Source organism: Arachis hypogaea, chromosome 2, assembly GCF_003086295.3.
Source record: "Arachis hypogaea cultivar Tifrunner chromosome 2, arahy.Tifrunner.gnm2.J5K5, whole genome shotgun sequence".
Classification (NCBI taxonomy): domain Eukaryota; kingdom Viridiplantae; phylum Streptophyta; class Magnoliopsida; order Fabales; family Fabaceae; genus Arachis; species Arachis hypogaea.
In genome coordinates, this window is record NC_092037.1 from 54,703,933 (window position 1) to 54,723,470 (window position 19,538).

General features: G+C 40.7%; 1 non-coding gene across 1 annotated transcript; it reads right to left on the reverse strand.

The window, feature by feature from the left end:
• Positions 1 to 3,616: 3,616 nt before the first annotated feature.
• LOC112763703 (small nucleolar RNA R71) lies at positions 3,617 to 3,724 on the reverse strand. The gene has a single exon (XR_003182923.1). It is a non-coding gene; the product is annotated as a small nucleolar RNA R71 (small nucleolar RNA).
• Between the last annotated feature and the right edge of the window lie 15,814 nt (positions 3,725 to 19,538).

A 19,538-nucleotide genomic window follows, 5' to 3' on the forward strand; every position in this document is an offset into this window, starting at 1 on the left:
TCTTAACTGCGTTGGAAAGTAGACATCCTGGGCTTTCCAGCAATATATGATAGTCCATACTTTGCCCGAGATTTGATGGCCCAAACTGGCGTTCCAAATCAGCTCAAAACTGCCCGGCGTTAAACGCCGGAACTGGCACAAGAATGGGAGTTAAACGCCCAAACTGGCACAAAAGCTGGCGTTTAACTCCAAGAAAAGTTTCTACACGAAAATGCTTCAATGCTCATCCCAAGCACACACCAAGTGGGCCCGGAAGTGGATTTTTATGTCATTTACTCATTTCTGTAAACCCTAGGCTACTAGTTCTCTACATATAGGACCTTTTACTATTGTATTCTTATCTGGGTAGCTATCTTTGAGTAGTCTTACGCTATCTTAGATCATTGGGAGGCTGGCCATTCGGCCATGCCTAGATCTTGTTTTTATGTATTTTCAACGGTGGAGTTTCTACACACCATAGATTAAGGTGTGGAGCTCTATTGTACCTCGAGTATTAATGCAACTATTATTGTTCTTCTATTCAATTCAGCTTATTCTTGTTCTAAGATATCACTTGTTCTTCAACTTGATGAATGTGATGATCCGTGACACTCGTCATCATTCTCACCTATGAACGTGTGCCTGACAACCACCTCCGTTCTACCTTCGATTAAGTGTGTATCTCTTGGATTCCTTAATCAGAATCTTTGTGGTATAAGCTAGAATTGATGGCGGCATTCAAGAGAATCCGGAAGGTCTAAACCTTGTCTGTGGTATTCTGAGTAGGATTCAATGATTGAATGACTGTGACGAGCTTCAAACTCCTGAAGGCTAGGCGTTAGTGACAGACGCAAAAGAATCAATGGATTCTATTCCAACCTGATTGAGAACCGACAGATGATTAGCCGTGCTGTGACAGAGCGCGTTGAACATTTTCACTGAGAGGACGGGATTGTAGCCACTGACAACGGTGATGCCCAACATACAGCTTGCCATGGAAAGGAGTAAGAAGGATTGGATGAAGACAGTAGGAAAGCAGAGAGACGGAAGGGACAGAGCATCTCCATACGCTTATCTGAAATTCTCACAATGAATTACATAAGTATCTCTATCTTTATTTTATGCTTTATTCATAAATCATCCATAACCATTTTAATCTGCCAGACTGAGATTTACAAGATGACCATAGCTTGCTTCATACCAACAATCTCTGTGGGATCAACCCTTACTCGCGTAAGGTTTATTACTTGGACGACCCAGTGCACTTGCTGGTTAGTTGTGCGAAGTTGTGAAATTATGTTTAGACCATGGTATTGAGCACCACGTTTTTGGAGCCATTACCGGAGATTGTTTGAGTTGTGAAAAGTAGAGATCACAATTTCGTGCACCAAGTTTTTGGTGCCGTTGCTGGGGATTGTTTGAGTTTGGACAACTGACGGTTCATCTTGTTGCTTAGATTAGGTACTTTTACTTTTTATTTTTGAAAAATTTTTAAAATACAAAAAAAAATTATTTGCTCTTCAAAGTTTTTAAGAATGAATTCTAGAGTTTCATGATGATTTGTTGAAGTCTGGCTGGCTGTGAAGCCATGTCTAATCTTATTGGACCGAGGTTTCAACTTATCATCACAAGAACTTGTTGATTTCTATCAATTTTGCTGTTGAGAGCAATGATCTGCTAAGGCTTGGCTGGCCATTGGCCATGTCTAGTGTTTTGGACCGGAGCTTTCTTTGAAAGCTTGGCTGGCTGTGAAGCCATGTTTAATTCCTGGACCGGAGCCTTAGACTAGCATTGCAATGATTCTGGAATTCTTATTAAAAATTTTGAATCTCTTTATTTTCTTTTCTATATAATTTTTGAAAAAATCCAAAAAAATCTATAAAATCATAAAATCAAAAATATTTTTATGTTTCTTGTTTGAGTCTAGTGTCTAATTTTAAGTTTAGTGTCCATTGCATGTTTCTATTCTTCTTGCATTTTTCGAATTCATTCATGTGTCTTCATTGATCTTCATGTTATTCTTGATGATTTCCTTGCTCTGATCTTTAAATTCTCTTGTCTTGAGTGTTTTGTTGTTTCTCATATGCATTCTCAAGTTGTTGGTGTCAATAGTATACAAACTTCTAAGTTTGGTGTCTTGCATGCATTGTTTATTTGATTTTAGTTGCATTGTGATTATTCCTCATCATTAAAAATTCAAAAAAAATTTAATTTGTGTCTTTTCAAGTCAATAATACAGAGAATTGAAGATTCAGAACATACAGCAGAGAAATTACACAGAAAAAGCTGGGCGTTCAAAACGCCCAGTAAGGAAGGAAATCTGGCGTTTAACGCCCAAAAAGGTAGTGTTTTGGGCGTTAAACGCCAGAATGGATACCATTCTGGGCGTTTAACGCCAGGATGGCACAAGAGGGAAGATTTTGTTTTTAATTCAAATTTTTTTCAAGTTTTCAAAATTTTTCAAAATCAAATCTTTTTCAAATCAAATCTTTTCAATCATATATTTTCAAAATCAATTTCTTTCCATTTTCAAAAATACTTGCTAACAATTAATGATTTGATTCAACATTTCAAGTATGTTGCCTTTTCTGTTGAGAAAGGTTTAATGTCTGAATCATATCTTTTCTTGTTAGCCAAGTCATTAATTTTCAAAATCAAATCTTTTTAAATTATTTTTCAAATCATATCTTCTCAATCACATCTTTTTAAAACCATAACTTTTAAATTATATCTTTTTAATCACATCTTTTTCAAAATAGTTTTCAATCATATCTTTTTAATTTCTAATTTCAAAATCTTTTTCAAAAATCACTTGATTTCTTTTCCACTCTTAGTTTTCGAAAATCAATTAGTATTTTTCAAAATGTTTTAAAAATCTTTTTTAATTTATTTTCGAAAATTTCTTCCCCTCTTCTCACATCCTTCTATTTATGGACTAACACTCCTCATCAATGCACAATTTGAACTCTATCTTTCTTGATAAGTTCGAATTCTTCTACCTCTTCCTTCTATTCTTCTTTTCCTCTGACACCTCAAGGAATCTCTATACTGTGACATAGAAGATTCCATATTTTCTTGTTCTCTTCTCTTTTATATGAGCAGGAGCAAAGACAAAAGCACTCTTGTTGAGGCTGACCCTGAACCTGAAAGGACCTTGAAGCGAAAGCTAAGAGAAGCTAAGGCACAACTCTCTGTAGAGGACCTAGCAGAAATCTTCAAAGAAGAAGAACCCATGGCAGCCGAAAACAACAACAATGCCAACAATGCAAGGAAGGTGCTGGGTGACTTTATTGCACCTACTCCCGACTTCTATGGGAGAAGCATCTCTATCCATGCCATTGGAGCAAACAACTTTGAGCTTAAGCCTCAATTAGTTTCTCTAATGCAACAGAATTGCAAGTTCCATGGACTTCCATTGGAAGATCCTCATCAGTTTTTAGCTGAATTCTTGCAAATCTGTGACACTGTCAAGACCAATGGGGTTGACCCTGAGGTCTACAGACTTATGCTATTCCCTTTTGCTGTAAGAGACAAAGCTAGGATATGGTTGGACTCACAACCTAAAGAAAGCCTGAACTCTTGGGAAAAGCTAGTCAATGCCTTCTTGGCAAAGTTCTTTCCACCTCAAAAATTGAGTAAGCTTAGAGTGGAAGTCCAAACCTTCAGACAGAAGGAAGGTGAATCCCTCTATGAAGCCTGGGAAAGATACAAACAATTGATCAGAAAATGTCCCTCTGACATGCTTTCTGAATGGAGCATCAAAGGTATATTCTATGATGGTCTGTCTGAACTGTCCAAGATGTCATTGGACAGCTCTGCTGGAGGATCTCTTCATCTGAAGAAGATGCCTGCAGAAGCTCAAGAACTCATTGAAATGGTTGCAAATAACCAATTCATGTACACTTCTGAAAGGAATACTGTGAACAATGGGACGAATCAGAAGAAAGGAGTTCTTGAGATTGATACTCTGAATGCCATATTGGCTCAGAACAAAATATTGACTCAGTAAGTCAATATGATCTCTCAAAGTCTGTCTGGAATGCAAGCTTTACCAAGCAGTACTAAGGATGCTTCATCTGAAGAAGAAGCTTATGATCCTGAGAACCCTTCAATGGAAGAGGTGAACTACATAGGAGAACCCTATGGAAACACCTATAATCCTTCATGGAGAAATCATCCAAATCTCTCATGGAAGGATCAACAGAGACCTCAACAAGGTTTCAACAAAAATAATGGTGGAAGAAACAGGTTTAGTAATGGCAAGCCTTTTCCATCATCTTCTCAGCAACAGACGGAGAATTCTAAGCAGAGCCACTCTGACTTAGCAACCATGGTCTCTGATCTAATCAAAACCACTCAAAGTTTCATGACTGAAATAAGGTCCTCCATTAGAAACTTGGAGGCACAAGTGGGACAGCTGAGTAAGAAAGTTACTGAACTCCCTCCTAGTACTCTTCCAAGCAATACAGAAGAGAATCCAAAAGGAGAGTGTAAGGCCATCAACATGGCCGAAATTGGAGAGGAGGAAGGGGCAGTGATCGCCACTGAGGAAGACCTCAATGGACGTCCACTAGCCTCCAATGAGTTCCCTAATGAGGAGCCATGGGAATCTGAGGCTCACACTGAGATCATAGAGATTCCATTGGATTTACTTCTGCCATTCATGAGCTCTGATGAGTATTCTTCCTCTGAAGAGGATGAATATGTCACTGAAGAGCAAGTTGCTAACTACTTTGGAGCAATCATGAAGCTAAATGACAAGTTATTTGGTAATGAGACTTGGGAGGATGAACCCCCTTTGCTCACCAAAGAACTGAATGACTTGACTAGGCAGAGATTACCTCAAAAGAGACAAGATCCTGGGAAGTTTTCAATACCTTGTACCATAGGCACCATGACCTTTAAGAAGGCTCTGTGTGACTTAGGGTCAAGTATAAACCTCATGCCTCTCTCTGTAATAGAGAAGCTAGGGATCTTTGAGGTACAAGCTGCAAGAATCTCACTAGAGATGGCAGATAATTCAAGAAAACAAGCTTATGGACTTGTAGAGAATGTTTTGGTGAAAGTTGAAGACCATTACATCCCTCCTGATTTTATAGTCCTAGAGACTGGAAAGTGCATGGATGAATCCATCATCCTTGGCAGACCCTTCCTAGCCACAGCAAAGGCTGTGATTGATGTTGACAGAGGGAAATTGATCATTCAAGTGAATGAAGAATACTTTGTGTTTAAGGCTCAAGGATATCCCTCTGTTACCATGGAGAAGAAGCATGAAGAGCTTCTCTCAAAACAGTGTCAAACAGATCCCCCACAGTCAAACTCTAAGTTTGGTGTTGGGAGGCCACAACCAACTTCTAAGTTTGGTGTTGAACCCCCATATTCAAACTCTAAGTTTGGTGTTGGGAGGTTCCAACATTGCTCTGAGTATCTGTGAGGCTCCATGAGAGCCCATTGTCAAGCTACTGACATTAAAGAAGTGCTTGTTGGGAGATGATGAGCGGATAATTTGTACGCTTTTTGGCATTGTTTTTAGTATGTTTTTAGTATGATATAGTTAGTTTTTAGTATATTTTTATTAGTTTTTAGTTAAAATTCACTTTTCTGGACTTTACTATGAGTTTGTGTGTTTTTCTGTGATTTCAGGTATTTTCTGGCTGAAATTGAGGGACCTGAGCAAAATCAGAGACCAAAAAGGACTGCAGATGCTGTTGGATTCTGACCTCCCTGCACTCGAAGTGGATTTTCTGGAGCTACAGAAGGTCATTTGGCGCGCTCTCAACGGCGTTGGAAAGTAGACATCCTGGGCTTTCCAGCAATATATGATAGTCCATACTTTTCCCAAGATTTGATGGCCCAAACCGCCGTTCAAAGTCACCTTCAAGATTTCCAGCGTTAAACGCCGGAACTGGCACCCAAATGGGAGTTAAACGCCCAAACTGGCATAAAAGCTGGCGTTTAACTCCAAGAAGAGTCTCTACACGAAAATGCTTCATTGCTCAGCCCAAGCACACACCAAGTGGGCCCGGAAGTGGATTTTTATGTCATTTACTCATCTCTGTACACCCTAGGCTACTAGTTTTCTATAAGTAGGACCTTTTGACTATTGTATTTTCATCTTGGGATCTTTGGAACCTTTTTCTCTAGATCTTTTGATCACTTTGGGAGGCTGGCCATTCAGCCATGCCTAGACCTTGTTCTTATGTATTTTCAACGGTGGAGTTTCTACACACCATAGATTAAGGTGTGGAGCTCTGCTGTACCTCGAGTATTAATGCAATTGCTATTGTTCTTCCATTCAATTTCGCTTGTTCTTGTTCTAAGATATCACTTGTTCTTCAACTTGATGAATGTGATGATCTGTGACACTCATCATCATTCTCACCTATGAATGTGTGACTGACAACCACCTCCGTTCTACCTTAGATTGAGTGAATATCTCTTGGATTCCTGATTGCACGATGCATGGTTGATCGCCTGACAACCGAGTGCTCGTCTGACAAACGAGCCAACCATTCCGTGAGATCAGAGTCTTCGTGGTATAGGCTAGAACTGATGGCGGCATTCAAGAGAATCCGGAAGGTCTAACCTTGTCTGTGGTATTCTGAGTAGGATTCAATGATTGAATGACTGTGACGTGCTTCAAACTCCTAGCAGGCGGGGCGTTAGTGACAGACGCAAAAGAATCGCTGGATTCTATTCCGGCCTGACCGAGAACCGACAGATGATTAGCCATGCTGTGACAGAGCATAGGAACATTTTCACTGAGAGGATGGGAGGTAGCCACTGACAACGGTGAAACCCTACATAAGCTTGCCATGGAAAGGAGTAAGAAGGATTGGATGAAGACAGTAGGAAAGCAGAGAGACGGAAGGGAAGGCATCTTCATGCGCTTATCTGAAGCTCCTACCAATGAATTACATAAGTACCTCTATCTTTATCTTTATGTTTATTTCGTTCATCACCATATCCATTTGAGTTTGCCTGACTAAGATTTACAAGATGACCATAGCTTGCTTCATACTAACAATCTCCGTGGGATCGACCCTTACTCGCGTAAGGTTTATTACTTGGACGACCCAGTGCACTTGCTGGTTAGTTGTGCGAAGTTGTGTTAATGCCATGGTATTGAACACCAAGTTTTTGGGGTTCATGACCGGGGATTATGAGAGTTGTGAAAAGTATTGTTCACAATTTCGCTCTACCAAGTTTTTGGCGCCGTTGCCGGGGATTGTTCAGTTTGGACAACTGACGGTTCATCTTGTTGCTTAGATTAGGTATTTATTTTTTTCGAAATTCTTGAAGAAGAATTCTAGAGTTTCATGATGATTTGTTGAAATCTGGCTGGCTGAGAAGCCATGTCTAATCTCATTGGACCGAGGTTTCAACTTATCATCACAAGAGCTTGTTGATTTCTATCAATCTTGCTTTTGGAGCAGTGATCTGCTAAGGCTTGGCTGGCCTTTGGCCATGTCTAGTGTTTTGGACCGAAGCTTTCTTTGAAAGCTTGGCTGGCTGTGAAGCCATGTCTAATTCCTGGACCAGAGTCTTAGACTAGCATTGCACTGATTCTTGGAATTCTCATTAAGAATTTTGATATTTTTTCCATTTAATTTTCGAAAAACACAAAAAAAAATAAATCAAAAAAAATCATAAAATCCAAAAATATTGTATATTTCTTGCTTGAGTCTAGTGTCTCATCTTAAGTTTGGTGTCAATTGCATGAATTCATTCATGTGTCTTAAGGATCTTCAAATAATTCTTGATGATTTCTTACTCTGATCTTTGAATTCTCTTGACTTGGGTGTTTATGTGTCTCATATGCATTCTCATTAGTGTCAGTAGTATACAAACTGCTAAGTTTGGTGTCTTGCATGCATTGTTATTTGATTTTAGTTGTACTTTGATTATTCCTTATTATCAAAAATCCAAAAATATTTTTAATTTGTATCTTCTCAAGTCAATAATACAGAGAATTGAAGATTCAGAACATACAGCAGAGGAATTGCACAGAAAAAGCTGGGCGTTCAAAACGCCCAGTGAAGAAGGACAGACTGGCGTTTAAACGCCAGCCAGGGTACCTGGTTGGGCGTTTAACGCCCAAAAAGGTAGTGTTTTGGGCGTTAAACGCCAGAATGTGCACCATTCTGGGCGTTTAACGCCAGGATGGCTAAAGGGGGAAGATTTTGTTTTCAAATCAAATTTTTTTTAGGTTTTCAAAGTTTTTCAAAATCAAATCTTTTTCAAATCATATCTTTTCAATCATGTGTTTTCAAAATCAATTTCTTTCCTTTCTCAAAGATACTTGCTATCAATTAATGATTTGATTCAACATTTCAAGTATGTTGCCTTTTCTGTTGAGAAAGGTTTAATGTTTGAATCATATCTTTTCTTGTTAGCCAAGTTTTTAATTTTCAAAATCAAATTTTTTTAAAAAAAATATTTTTCAAATCATATCTTCTCAATCACATCTTTTTTTAAAAACCAATCATATCTTCTTAACCACATCTTTTTCAAAATAGTTTTCAATCAAATCTTTTTGATTTCTAATTTCAAAATCTTTTTCAAAAATCACTTGATTTCTTTTCTACTTTCATTTTCGAAAATTAAGTAATGTTTTTCAAAAATGTTTTCAAATTTTTTTTTTTACTTAATTTTCGAAAATCACTTCCCTCCTTCTCACATCCTTCTATTTATGGACTAACACTATCCCTTAATGCAAAATTCGAACTCCATCTTCTTTGATAAGTTCGAATTTTCTACTTCTGTCTTCTACTTTTCTTTTCCTCTGACACTTCAAGGAATCTCTATACTGTGACATAGAGGATTCCACATTTTCTTGTTCTCTTCTCTTTCTTATGAGCAGGAGCAAAGACAAAAGCATTCTTGTTGAAGCTGACCCTGAACCTGAAAGGACCTTGAAAAGAAAGCTAAGAGAAGCCAAAGCACAACTCTCTTTAGAGGATCTGACCGAATTCTTCAAAGAAGAAGAACTCATGGCAGCCGAAAACAACAACAATGCCAACAATGCATGGAAGGTGCTGGGTGACTTTACTGCACCTACTCCCGACTTCTATGGGAGAAGCATCTCTATCCCTGCCATTGGAGCAAACAACTTTGAGCTTAAGCCTCAATTAGTTTCTCTAATGCAACAGAATTGCAAGTTCCATGGACTTCCATTGGAAGATCCTCATCAGTTTTTAGCTGAATTCTTGCAAATCTGTGATACTGTCAAGACTAATGGGGTTGACCCTGAGGTCTATAGACTTATGCTATTCCCTTTTGCTGTAAGAGACAGAGCTAGGACATGGTTGGACTCTCAACCTAAAGAAAGCCTGGACTCTTGGGAAAAGCTAGTCAATGCCTTCTTGGCAAAGTTCTTTCCACCTCAAAAATTGAGTACGCTTAGAGTGGAAGTCCAAACCTTCAGACAAAAGGAAGGAGAATCCCTCTATGAAGCTTGGGAAAGATACAAACAACTAATCAGAAAGTGTCCTTCTGACATGCTTTCTGAATGGAGCATCATAGGAATTTTCTATGATGGTCTTTCTGAACTGTCCAATATGTCTTTGGATAGCTCTGCTGGAGGATCTCTTCATCTGAAGAAGAGGCCTACTGAAGCTCAAGAGCTAATTGAAATGGTTGCAAATAACCAATTCATGTATACTTCTGAAAGGAATCCTGTGAACAATGGGACTAGTCAGAAGAAAGGAGTTTTTGAGATTGACACTCTGAATGCCATATTGGCTCAGAACAAAATATTGACTCAACAAGTCAATATGATTTCTCAAAGTCTGTCTGGAATGCAAAATGCACCAAGCAGTACTAAGGAAGCTTCATCTGAGGAAGAAGCTTATGATCCTGAGAACCCTTCAATGGAAGAGGTGAATTACATGGGAGAATCCTATGGAAACACCTATAATCCTTCATGGAGAAATCATCCAAATTTTTCATGGAAGGATCAACAGAGACCCCAACAAGGTTTCAACAATAATAATGGTGGAAGAAACAGGTTTAGCAATAGCAAACCTTTTCCATCATCTTCTCAGCAACAGACAGAGAGTTCTAAGCAGAATACCTCTGATTTAGCAACCATGGTCTCTGATCTAATCAAAACCACTCAAAGTTTCATGACTGAAACAAGGTCCTCCATCAGAAATTTGGAAGGACAAGTGGGACAGCTGAGCAAGAAAATTACTGAACTCCCTCCTAGTACTCTTCCAAGCAATACAGAAGAAAATCCAAAAGGAGAGTGCAAGGCCATCAACATGGCCGAATTTTGGGAGGAAGAAGAGGCAGTGAACGCCACTGAGGAAGACCTCACTGGGCGTCCACTGGCCTCCAATGAGTTCCCCAATGAGGAACCATGGGAATCTGAGGCTCAAACTGAGACCATAGAGATTCCACTGGACTTACTTCTGCCATTCATGAGCTTTGATGAGTATTCCTCCTCTGAAGAGGATGAGTATGTCACTGAAGAGCAAGTTGCTAAATACCTTGGAGCAATCATGAAGCTGAATGACAAGTTATTTGGAAATGAGACTTGGGAGGATGAATCCCCTTTGCTCACCAAGGAACTGGATGACTTGTCTAGGCAGGAACTGCCTCAAAAGGGATAGGATCCTGGGAAGTTTTCAATACCTTGTACCATAGGCACCATGACCTTCAAGAAAGCCTTGTGTGACTTAGGGTCAAGTGTAAACCTCATGCCTCTCTCTGTAATGGAGAAGTTAGGGATCTCTGAGGTGCAAGCTGCAAAAATCTCACTAGAGATGGCAGACAATTCAAGAAAACAAGCCCATGGACTTGTAGAGGATGTTCTGGTTAAAGTTGAAGACCATTACATCCCTACTGATTTCATAGTCCTAGAGACTGGGTAGTGCATGGATGAATCCATCATCCTTGGCAGACCCTTCCTAGCCACAGCAAGGGCTGTGATTGATGTTGATAGAGGAGAGATGATCATTCAAGTGAATGAAGAATCCTTGGTGTTTAAGGCCCAAGGATATCCCTCTGTCACCATGGAGAAGAAGCATGAAGAACTTCTCTCAAAATAGAGCCAAACAGAGCCCCCACAGTCAAACTCTAAGCTTGGTGTTGGGAGGCCGCAACCAAACTCTAAGTTTAGTGTTGAACCCCCACATTCAAACTCTAAGTTTGGTGTTGGGAGGTTCCAACATGATTCTGAGCATTTCTGAGGCTCCATGAGAGCCCTCTGTCAAGCTACTAACATTAAAGAAGCGCTTGTTGGGAGGCAACCCAATGTTATATTTTACATATTTTTCTTTTGTTATTTTATCTCTTTTGTAGGTTGATGATCATGAGAAGTCACAAAATTAATGAAAAAAGCAAAAACAGAATGAAAAACAGGAAGAAAAACAGCACACCCTGGAGGACGCACCCACTGGCGTTTAAACGCCAGTGAGGTTAGCTGTTGGGCGTTTAACGCCCAGTCTGGCACCATTCTGGGCGTTTAACGCCAGAAAGGGGCACCAGACTGGCGTTAAACGCCAGAAATGGGCAAGAAGCTGGCGTTAAACGCCAGAAATGGGCACCAGCCCGGCGTTTAACGCCAGAATTGGCACAAAACGAGATTTTGTTTGCCATTTGGTGTAGGGATGACTTTTCCTTGACACCTCAGGATCTGTGGACCCCACAGGATCCCCACCTACCCTACCACTCTCTCTCTCTCTTCTTCACCCATTCACCAATCACCTCAACACCTCTTCCCCAAAAACCCTTCACCTATCAAATCCCATCTTTCTCTTCACCACTCACATCCATCCTTCATAAAACCCCACCTACCTCGCCATTCAAATTCAAACCACTTTCCCACCCAAACCCACCCTCAAATGGCCGAACCCTACCCTTCCCCCTTCCCTATATAAACCCTCCTTCACTCCTTCATTTTCACACAACATACACACCACTTCTCCCCTTCTTGGCCGAAAATAAAAGCCATTCCCTTCTCCTTCATTTCTTCTTCTTCTACTCTCTTCTTTCTTCTTTTGCTCGAGGACGAGCAAACATTTTAAGTTTGGTGTGGTAAAAGCATTGCTTTTTGTTTTTCCATAACCATTTATGGCATCCAAGGCCGGAGAAACCTCTAGAAAGAGGAAAGGGAAGGCAAAAGCTTTCACCTCCGAGTCATGGGAGATGGATAGATTCATCTCAAGGGTGCATCAAGACCATTTCTATGAAGTTGTGGCCTTGAAGAAGGTGATCCCGAGGTCCCTTTTTCACTCAAAAAGGGTGAATATCCGGAGATCCGACATGAGATCCAAAGAAGAGGTTGGGAAGTTCTTACCAACCCCATTCAACAAGTCGGAATCTTGATGGTTCAAGAGTTCTATGCCAATGCATGGATCACTAAGAACCATGATCAAAGTGTGAACCTGAATCCAAAGAATTATCTTACTATGGTTCGGGGGAAATACTTGGATTTTAGTCCGGAAAGTGTAAGGTTGGCATTCAATTTGCCTATGATGCAAGGAGATGAACATCCTTACACTAGAAGGGTCAATTTTGATCAAAGGTTGGACCAAGTCCTCACAGTCATATGTGAAGAGGGCGCCCAATGGAAGAGAGATTCAAGAGGGAAGCCGGTTCAATTGAGAAGGGATGACCTCAAACCCGTGGCTAGAGGATGGTTAGAGTTTATCCAACGCTCAATCATTCCCACTAGCAACCGGTCCGAAGTCACCATAGACCGGGCTATCATGATCCATAGCATCATGATTGGAGAAGAAATAGAAGTTCATGAGGTTATAGCCCAAGAACTCTATAAGGTGGCGGACAAGTCCTCTACCTTGGCAAGGTTAGCCTTTCCTCATCTCATTTGTCACCTCTGTTATTCAGTTGGAGTTGACATAGAGGGAGACATCCCCATTGATGAGGACAAGCCCATCACTAAGAAGAGAATGGTGCACACAAGAGACCCCACTCATCATGAGATCCCTGAGATTCCTCAAGGGATGCACTTTCCTCCACAAAACTATTGGGAGCAACTGAACACCTCCCTAGGAGAATTGAGTTCCAACATGGGACAACTAAGGGTGGAGCATCAAGAACACTCCATCATCCTCCATGAAATTAGAGAAGATCAAAGAATCATGAGGGAGGAGCAACAAAGACAAGGAAGAGACATTGAGGAGCTCAAGCACTCCATAGGATCTTCAAGAGGAAGAAAGAGCCGCCATCACTAAGGTGGACCCGTTCCTTGATTTCCTTGTTCTTTATTCTTCTGTTTTTCGAATTTTATGCTTATGTTTGTCCATGTTTGTGTCTTGTGATCATTAGTGTCTTAGTGTCTATGCCTTAAAGTTATGAATGTCCTATGAATCCATCACCTTTCTTGAATAAAAACGTGCTTAATTGAAAAAGATAAGAATTGCATGAATTTTGAATTTTATAACAGTTTAATTATTTTGATGTGGTGGCAATATTTTTGTTTTCTGAATGTATGCTTAAACAGTGCATATGTATCTTGAATTTGTGGTTCATGAATATTGGCTCTTGAAAGAATGATGAAAAAGGAGACATGTTACTGAGGATCTGAAAAATCATTAAAATGATTCTTGAAGCAAGAAAAAGCAATGAAAAAAAAAAGAAAATTTCGAAAAAAAAAAAGAAGAAAACGAAAAAAAAAGGGAGAAAAAGAAAGAAATAAAGTTGTGATCCAAGGCAAAAAGAGTGTGCTTAAGAACCCTGGACACCTCTAATTGGGGACTTTAGCAAAGCTGAGTCACAATCTGAAAAGGTTCACCCAATTATGTGTCTGTGGCATGTATGTATCCGGTGGTAATACTGGAAGACAGAGTGCTTTGGGCCACAGCCAAGACTCAATAAGTAGCTATGTTCAAGAATCATCATACTCTACTAGGAGAATCAATAACACTATCTGGATTCTAAGTTCCTAAAGAAGCCAATCATTCTGAATTTCAAAGGAGAGAGTGAGATGCCAAAACTGTTCAGAGGCAAAAAGCTAAAAGCCCCGCTCATCTAATTGATACTGATCTTCATAGATGTTTTTGGAATTCATTGCATATTCTCTTCTTCTTTTTATCTTATTTGATTTTCAGTTGCTTGAGGACAAGCAACAATTTAAGTTTGGTGTTGTGATGAGCGGATAATTTGTACGCTTTTTGGCATTGTTTTTAGTATGTTTTTAGTATGATATAGTTAGTTTTTAGTATATTTTTATTAGTTTTTAGTTAAAATTCACTTTTCTGGACTTTACTATGAGTTTGTGTGTTTTTCTGTGATTTCAGGTATTTTCTGGCTGAAATTGAGAGACCTGAGCAAAAATCTGATTCAGAGACCAAAAAGGACTGCAGATGTTGTTGGATTCTGACCTCCCTGCACTCGAAGTGGATTTTCTGGAGCTACAGAAGCCCAATTGGCGCGCTCTCAACGGCGTTGGAAAGTAGACATCCTGGGCTTTCCAGAAATATATGATAGTCCATACTTTGCCCAAGATTTGATGGCCCAAACCGGCGTTCAAAGTCACCTTCAAGATTTCCAGCGTTAAACGCCGGAACTGGCACCCAAATGGGAGTTAAACGCCCAAACTGGCATAAAAGCTGGCGTTTAACTCCAAGAAGAGTCTCTACACGAAAATGCTTCATTGCTCAGCCCAAGCACACACCAAGTGGGTCCGGAAGTGGATTTTTATGTCATTTACTCATCTCTGTACACCCTAGGCTACTAGTTTTCTATAAGTAGGACCTTTTGACTATTGTATTTTCATCTTGGGATCTTTGGAACCTTTTTCTCTAGATCTTTTGATCACTTTGGGAGGCTGGCCATTCGGCCATGCCTAGACCTTGTTCTTATGTATTTTCAACGGTGGAGTTTCTACACACCATAGATTAAGGTGTGGAGCTCTGCTGTACCTCGAGTATTAATGCAATTACTATTGTTCTTCCATTCAATTCCGCTTGTTCTTGTTCTAAGATATCACTTGTTCTTCAACTTGATGAATGTGATGATCCGTGACACTCATCATCATTCTCACCTATGAACGTGTGACTGACAACCACCTCCGTTCTACCTTAGATTGAGTGAATATCTCTTGGATTCCTGATTGCACGATGCATGGTTGATCGCCTGACAACCGAGTGCTCGTCTGACAAACGAGCCAACCATTCCGTGAGATCAGAGTCTTCGTGGTATAGGCTAGAACTGATGGCGGCATTCAAGAGAATCCGGAAGGTCTAACCTTGTCTGTGGTATTCTGAGTAGGATTCAATGATTGAATGACTGTGACGTGCTTCAAACTCCTAGCAGGCGGGGCGTTAGTGACAGACGCAAAAGAATCGCTGGATTCTATTCCGGCCTGAACCGACAGATGATTAGCCATGCTATGACAGAGCATAGGAACATTTTGACTGAGAGGATGGGAGGTAGCCACTGACAACGGTGAAACCCTACATAAGCTTGCCATGGAAAGGAGTAAGAAGGATTGGATGAAGACAGTAGGAAAGCAGAGAGACGGAAGGGAAGGCATCTTCATTCGCTTATCTGAAGCTCCTACCAATGAATTACATAAGTACCTCTATCTTTATCTTTATGTTTATTTCATTCATCACCATATCCATTTGAGTTTGCCTGACTAAGATTTACAAGATGACCATAGCTTGCTTCATACTAACAATCTCCGTGGGATCGACCCTTACTCGCGTAAGGTTTATTACTTGGACGACCCAGTGCACTTGCTGGTTAGTTGTGCGAAGTTGTGTTAATGCCATGGTATTGAACACCAAGTTTTTGGGGTTCATGACCGGGGATTATGAGAGTTGTGAAAAGTATTGTTCACAATTTCGCGCTACCAGGAGGCAACCCAATACTATATTTATCTATTTTCCTTTGTTATTTTATGTTTTCTGTAGGTTGATGATCATGGAAAGTCACAAAATCAATTGAAAAAGCAAAAACAGAATGAAAAACAGAAAGAAAAATAGCACACCCTGGAAGAAAACCTTGCTGGTGTTTAAACGCCAGTAAGGGTAGCAAATGGGCATTTAACGCCCAGTCTAGCACCATTCTGGGCGTTTAATGCCAGAAAGGGGCACCAGACTGGTGTTAAACGCCAGGAAAGGGTAAGAAGTTGGCGTTAAATGCCAGAAATGGGCACCAACCCGGCGTTTAACGCCAGAATTGGCATAAAGAGCATTTTTGCTCGCCACTTGGTGCAGGGATGAATTTTCCTTGACACCTCAGGATCTGTGGACCCCATAGGATCCCCACCTACCCCACCACTCTCTCTCTTCTTCACCCATTCACCAATCACCTCAACACCTCTTTCCCAAAAACCCCTCACCTATCAAATCCCACCATTCTCTTCACCACTCACATCCATCCTTCATAAAACCCCACCTACCTCACCATTGAAATTCAAACCACTTTCCCACCCAAACCCACCCATTATGGCCGAACCCTACCCCTCTCTCCACCCCTATATAAACCCATCTTCACCACCTCAGTTTCACACAACCTAAATACTACTTCTTCCCCCTTAGCCAAAACACAAAGCCACCTCCATCTCCTCTATTTCTTCTTCTTCTACTCTCTTCTTTCTTCTTTTGCTCAAGGACGAGCAAACCCTCTAAGTTTGGTGTGGTAAAAGCATTGCTTTTTGTTTTTCCATAACCATTTATGGCATCTAAGGCCAGAGAAACCTCTAGAAAGAGGAAAGGGAAGGCAAAAGCTTTCACCTCCGAGTCATGGGAGATGGAGAGATTCATCTCAAGGGTGCATCAAGACCACTTCTATGAAGTTGTAGCCATGAAGAAGGTGATCCCTGAGGTCCCTTTCAAACTCAAAAAGAGTGAATATCCGGAGATCCGACATGAGATCCGAAGAAGAGGTTGGGAAGTTCTTACCAACCCCATTCAACAAGTCGGAATCTTAATGGTTCAAGAGTTCTATGCCAATGCATGGATCACCAAGAACCATGATCAAAGTGTGAACCTGGATCCAAAGAATTGGCTTACAATGGTTCGGGGGAAATGCTTAGATTTTAGTCCGGAAAATGTGAGGTTGGCATTCAACTTGCCCATGATGCAAGGAGATGAACACCCTTACACTAGAAAGGTCAACTTTGATCAAAGGTTGGACCAAGTCCTCATAGACATTTGTGAAGAGGGCGCTCAATAGAATAGAGATTCAAGAGGGAAGCCAGTCCAACTGAGAAGGCATGACCTCAAGCCCGTGGCTAGGGGATGGTTAGAGTTTATCCATACTCAATCATTCCCACTAGCAACCGGTCTGAAGTTACCATAGACCGGGCCATCATGATTCATAGCATCATGATTGGAGAGGAAGTAGAAGTTCATGTGGTTATAGCCTAAGAACTTTATAAGGTGGCGGACAAGTCCTCTACCTTGGCAAGGTTAGCCTTTCCTCATCTCATTTGTCACCTCTGTTATTCAGTTGGAATTGACATAGAGGGAGACATCCTCATTGATGAGGACAAGCCCATCACTAAGAAAAGGATGGAGCAAACAAGAGATCCCACTCATCATGAAATCCCTGAGATACCTCAAGGGATGCACTTTCCTCCACAAAACTTTTGGGAGCAAATCAACACCTCCCTAGGAGAATTGAGTTCCAACATGGGACAACTAAGGGTGGAGCACCAAGAACATTCCATCCTCCTCCATGAAATTAGAGAAGATCAAAGAATCATGAGAGAGTGATGCACGAAATTGCAATCACACTTTTGCAACTCCGCACAACTAACCAGCAAGTGCACTGGGTCGTCCAAGTAATACCTTGCGTGAGCAAGGGTCGATCCCACGGAGATTGTCGGCTTGAAGCAAGCTATGGTTATCTTGTAAATCTTAGTCAGGATGTCAGAAATTATCAGGATTGATTGTGAAAAGCGAAAGAACATGAAATGATTACTTGTTTTGCAGTAATGGAGAATAGGTTGAGGTTTGGAGATGCTCCATCTTCTGAATCTCTGCTTTCCTACTGTCTTCTTCTTCAAACACGCAAGTATCCTTCCATGGCAAGCTGTATGTAGGGTTTCACCGTTGTCAATGGCTACCTCCCATCCTCTCAGTGAAAACGATTGCCAATGCTCTGTCACAGCATGTGGAATTCATCTGTCGGTTCTCGGTCAGGCCGGAATAGAATCCAGTGATTCTTTTGCGTCTGTCACCAACGCCCCGCCTGCTAGGAGTTTGAAGCACGTCACAGTCATTCAATCATTGAATCCTACTCAGAATACCACAGACAAGGTTTAGACCTTCCGGATTCTCTTGAATGCCGCCATCAATTCTAGCTTATACCACGAAGATTCCGATTAAAGAATCCAAGAGATAACTACTTAATCTAAGGTAGAACGGAGGTGGTTGTCAGGCACGCGTTCATAGTTGAGAATGATGATGATTGTCACGGATCATCACATTCATCCGGGTTAAGAACAAGTATTATCTTAGAATGGAAGCAAGCATGATTGAATGAGAAACAGTAGTAATTGCATTAATCCATCAGGACACAGCAGAGCTCCTCACCCCCAACCATGGGTTTAGAGACTCATGCTGTAGAAAATACAATGAGAAACGTGTAAAGTGTCATGAGGTACAGATACAATGTCAAATGATCCTATTAATAGTAAACTAGTAGCCTAGGGTATACAGAGATGAGTAAATGACTTAAAAATCCACTTCCGGGCCCACTTGGTGTGTGCTTGGGTTGAGCAATGAAGAATTTTCGTGTAGAGACCTTTTCTGGAGTTAAACGCCAGCTTTCATGCCAGTTTGGGCGTTTAACTCCAAGTTTCATGCCAGTTCCAGCGTTAAACGCTGGAATTTCTGAGGCTGATTTGCCACGCCGGTTTGGGCCATCAAATCTTGGGCAAAGTATGGACTATCATATATTGCTGGAAAGCCCAGGATGTCTACTGTCCAACGCCGTTGAGAGTGCGCCAATTGGGCTTCTGTAGCTCCAGAAAATCCACTTCGAGTGCAGGGAGGTCAGAATCCAACAGCATTTGCAGTCCTTTTTGGTCTCGGAATCAGATTTTTGCTCAGGACCCTCAATTTCAGCCAGAAAATACCTGAAATCACAGAAAAACACACAAACTCATTGTAAAGTCCAGAAAGTGAATTTTAACTAAAAACTAATAAAAATATACTAAAAACTAACTAGATTATACTAAAAACATACTAAAAACAATGCCAAAAAGCGTACAAATTATCCGCTCATCACAACACCAAACTTAAATTGTTGCTTGTCCCCAAGCAACTGAAAATCAAAATAGGATAAAAAGAAGAGAATATACTATAGACTCCAAAATATCAAGGAAACATAGCTCCAATTAGATGAGCGGGACTAGTAGCTTTTTGCCTCCGAACAGTTTTTGCATCTCACTCTATCCCTTGAAGTTCAGAATGATTGGCATCTATAAGAACTCAGAACTCAGATAGTGTTATTGATTCTCCTAGTTAAGCATAATGATCCTTGAACATAGCTAGTGTATGAGTCTTGGCCGTGGCCCAAAGCACTCTGTCTTCCAGTATTACCACCGGATACATACATGCCACAGACACTGG